The following is a 5,000-nucleotide window of genomic DNA, read 5'->3' on the forward strand; positions in this document are numbered from 1 at the left end:
AACACATATGTACTTATCTATGCCGACTGTTTCAAACTTCATAAAAACTGCTTCAGTTATTTACACTTTAAAACGACTTCAAACTTTTAAACTCAATTTCAAGCCACCATAAAGTTTGTCCTTAAACTTTAATATCTAGTTCTGACTTCAACTGCACTTGTGGGGATATTTGGTCCCCACAATGTAAGGAATACAAGGCACACACACACATACACACACATACAAATGGTCACCAGCTGTCTGTCCTCCAGATGTTCTTCAGACTAGAACTGATTTCGAACACATTTATCTGCAGGCAACATTTTTCCATCAAGGGATATATTTCACATGCACGTTCTAAATGGGATTTCTGAGGAGCGGGAGGAGAGTTCAAAAGAGCTTTTCTTGAAGGGGAAGGGGACATCTTTTTAGGGAGAGTCAGTTAATGAATGGAGCATTCAACTGTCATGGTCAAAATTTTACAAAACATCCAATGTTTATTTAGCTAAGTTAATTCACTGAAAAACTGTTTATTCTGGTCATCTTTAATCATCTGCTTCTACACAGGAATGGCAGTCTTTCTCTGATGATTTCAGTTTGACTCTGATTGGACAAAATATGCTCAGCCACTCCCCTCCAACTGTTAGTTTGCTGTGGGTAAAAGATGAGAGATGGTGTGCAAAAAATAAACCCCGTCCCCTACTCAATATTCAGTTGGAAGTACGACATCATATTGAAATAAAATCTGCAGAAATGGATTTTAAAACAGCTGACCCCTGATCAGTGCCCTAACTACTGAACAAGGCAGCTAATTGAGACACATATTTCGTTTATACAACAGTTCGACGGCACAATCGTGTATATAAAAAAGAAAATCAAACATGCAGAGTCTAAAAACCTTTTTCTAAGCGAAACTACTTTCTTCCTCCATTCACATCTGCAGCTGACGTCAGAACAGCAGAAGCTGTTACTAATTCACCAACGTCACTTTAGAGCTTTAGAGATATTTCCCTACAGTATTACAGTCTACTACAGTCTACAGTATTTCTCTGTTGCAATCGGGAGATCACAATAATTAACCCTGAAAAAAGCAGCGCAATAACTACCAGACTGCTGTTGTGTTCGCGATAAGGAAAAACGCTAAACACATGCGGGCATTTCTTTTTTCTTTCTGCCAACACAACACACATTCCTGATATGAGAGTCCTATCTTACACTCAATACACTACAGTTATATGGTATAAATACAGCACAACAACATACAAAAGAGAGGGATTGACTTAGAAAGTCATTTACCTGTTTAATAATAACTTAATCAGCTGTAGTTTAAAATTACGCTGGTTTTCTCTTAGGGCTTATTATGCGGTCTCTATCGTCATCTTGTGGATCAACATCGTCAATCGTCTTTGCTCAAAGACAGGCTAATGGTCTCTCAGAAAGGATAAATATTTTAAAATAGGCACTATTCTTATAAATAAACTGCAAAGTTGCAATATAAACAGCTAGATTCTTGACTAAAAAAGCCTCAAAAGTACATTATGTTGCCCGAAAGCATTGTAGAGTGTCCTCTGCTTGTTGCTTTATGTGGGTGGACTAATACACAAGAGTGAAAGGTGAAGAGGCTGGTCGAGTGTTGTTACTGAAAGAATATCGCAGGGCTGTCAGCCAATCATTTTCTAAGGACTAGACAGAACTGTTTTACACACACACACACACACATTTATATATACACATATACATATATATATATATATATATATATATATATATATATATATACACTGATGTCAACACTCTGGTAAACACATGAGTAAATGATGAGAGAATATTCAGCCACATACAGTACTGTATCATCTTTGGATTAGAGCTGATCTCACAGGGATTAACTGAAATTATACTGGGACTGTCAACACAATTTACAGCGTGCATATATTAATTAAGTATGACTATTGTTGGTGAAGACATGAGATGAGATGCTTTATAGAGAGAAATCTCTATAAGCTTGTGTAAAGACGAAGAAAAAAACATCTTACTGCTTCTGTCATCATCATTACGCTGCTTTTCTCTGCTAAAACATCACTCTTGTGGTTTTTGCACAGTCAGTCATTATATCTGCTATCGCTCACACACTGGACTTGACTGTCAGTGAAAAACAGCTGTGGCTGTCGTAAATATACAGTAGAAACACTTACATGTTCAGCAACAAATGCATTCAATTATCAATTTACAATAATTTAACATTTATTTTAAAAACATTTAAAAATTGAGAATTAAATAGGATTAAGAAAAGTAGATTTGTTTTTGATAAATCAAGCTAAATACAATTAAAAAGAAGGTACTAATAATACAGTTTGTGTATAAATATTCATTCATTCATTTTCTTTTCGGCTTAGTCCCGGCTTAGTTCGGCTTTTCGGCTTAATCAGGGGTCGCCACAGTGGAATGAACCACCAACTTATCCAGCATATGTTTTACGCAGCGGATGCCCTTCCAGCTGCAACCCAGTGTTGGGAAACACCCATACACTCTCACATTCACACACACACTCATACACTACGGCCAATTTAGCTTACCCAGTTCCCTTATAGCGCATGTGTTTGGACTGTGGGGGAAACCAGAGCACCCGGAGGAAACCCACGCCAACACGGGGAGAACATGCAACTCCACACAAGTTCCAACCAGTTGAACCAGTGACCTTTTTGCTGTGAGGCCACCGTGATGCCGTGTATAAATATTGTTATTAACACTGTGAATTAGATTTTTATTTTTATCATATATTCTTTCTGTACAGTTTTTTATATATTTCATATATAGTATCATTTTAGTTTAATTTTTAACCCTCATTAAAATCTGTATTATTATTATTATTATTAATATTAATATTATTATTGGTCTTAAGTATTTATTTTACAAAACAATCATATCTAAATAATTTTAAACCATATTGTATCTGATCAGCAACTTATATAATTGTAAAATAATTAAAAGAGTTAAATACTACACGTGTCCAAAATGAAACCAATCCAAAATGTGTACCTAAAAATTATATTGCCTTTAATAATCATATCTAAAAATCAGAAAAATAAATAACTAGAAAATAAATGTAAAAATGTATTTAATTTTCATTTAATTTGATTTATTATCATTTTAATTCATTCATTTTCCTTAGTGCCTTTATTAATCAGGGGTCACCACAGCGGAATGAACCGCCAACTTATCCAGCACATGTTTTACGCAGTGGATGCCCTTCCAGCTGCAACCCATCACTGGGAAACATCCATACACTCTCATTCACACACTATGGCCAATTTAGCTTATTCAATTCACCTATAGCGCATGTGTTTATACTGTAGGGGAAACCCGAGCACCCGGAGGAAACCCACGCCAACACGGGGAGAACATGCAAACGCCACACAGAAATGCCAACTGACCCTGCTGGGGCTTAAACCAGCGTCCTTCTTGCTGTGAGGCCACAATGCTAACCACTGAGCTATATATTTACAGTATGCAGTTTTTACATTACATTCCACATAAATATTCATTTTAAATATTCATATTATTGAATAACATGCAAATGTTTATGCAATTTATGCACAAATTAGTAGACAGTCTTTTAGATCAGTCTTTTAGTAGATATATTATATGAGAGACTTGCTTTGTTTACCAAACAAGTGGATCTAATAGCACTGTAAACCTTAAATAAAAGTTAGAAAGTTCTTATTTTACGTTTTAAGTTTTAGTTAATGTCCTCTCAAAATTATTAATTCATTTTTTTATGAACTTCTGCACATAAATTAGCAATAATTGTCCGCAGTCATTTCCTATAAATCATGCATAATCAGACCAAGAACGTGTATTATTATTAAGAAGATGAATATTGTCCGTGTTGATTTCATGTTGACTTTAACAGGCCGCCGCCCAATCCAACACACAGAACACAACACTTAATTATGACGGATGATTCTGGCCAGACATTAAACACAATAATAAGAGAATTATGGTTCTGTCATTTACAGGATGACATCAATGAGGACATGAATATGAATAATAGAGTCCTTGTGTTTCTCACAGATAAAAACTCCACAACATAAGTCAGTGTCGTTCTGCTCTGTAAAATAAAATGAGACTGATGGAAAAAGCAGACGGGAAGGTCTGCGCTGATTTATCATTCATCTGATGCTCAAAAATGAAAGAGGGATCAAAGTCATGTGAAGATGTCTGGAGATAGAAGAAGCTCTTCAATAAAGATAAATATAAGACATATTTAAGACACTGTCTGCAGAAGCAGGATGATATACACACCCGAGGTTCATACTTAAGAGTTTGATCTGCTCACATTGTTATTATTTTTATTTATTTTAATAGTGCACTGAAAAAGTGTTGCATGCAAAACTGTTGCAAACTATTTATTTGTGTTGAATTTTAAAAAACAAATTAAATTGAGCAACAAAACTTAATTTGTTTGTTTAAATTCAGCCCAAATAAATTGTTTACAACCACTCAACGTAAAAAAATTGAGTAAATCCAAGGAATCATCTTTGAATAATTTTTTTCAGTGTATAAAACTGTAAAAACTAATCCAGTAACAATAGTGAGACTGCACATTTTTTGACTGAAATAACTCAAATAAAATGTTAGGATGTACCGGGGTATTAATATGGACCATTTAGGCACAAATTTATACGTTTTGAAAAGGTACCACCCCAGTGACAGCTCACGTACATTTATTTCTGAGAGTGTGTAAGCCATGAAGAAGCATTTGTACAACAAAATTCAAGTGGTAAAAAACTGATAATAATCAAACGACCCATAAATATTCACATAAATAGAGTCTCAGTAAAAATAGAGCACTTACGGACAGATATTTTAACGCTTAAATCAGCCAAAGAATTAAAACGCATGTGTGTTACTCTCGAGAACAACCACAGCTGTATCTCTGTAGAAACAATCCAGAATAGGCTGAAAAGTGGAACAATGCTTATAGTTCATGCTGATAGTTAAAAAGTCTTACTCTCTCTCTC

This window comes from Danio aesculapii, chromosome 6, assembly GCF_903798145.1.
Source record: "Danio aesculapii chromosome 6, fDanAes4.1, whole genome shotgun sequence".
NCBI classification, from domain to species: domain Eukaryota; kingdom Metazoa; phylum Chordata; class Actinopteri; order Cypriniformes; family Danionidae; genus Danio; species Danio aesculapii.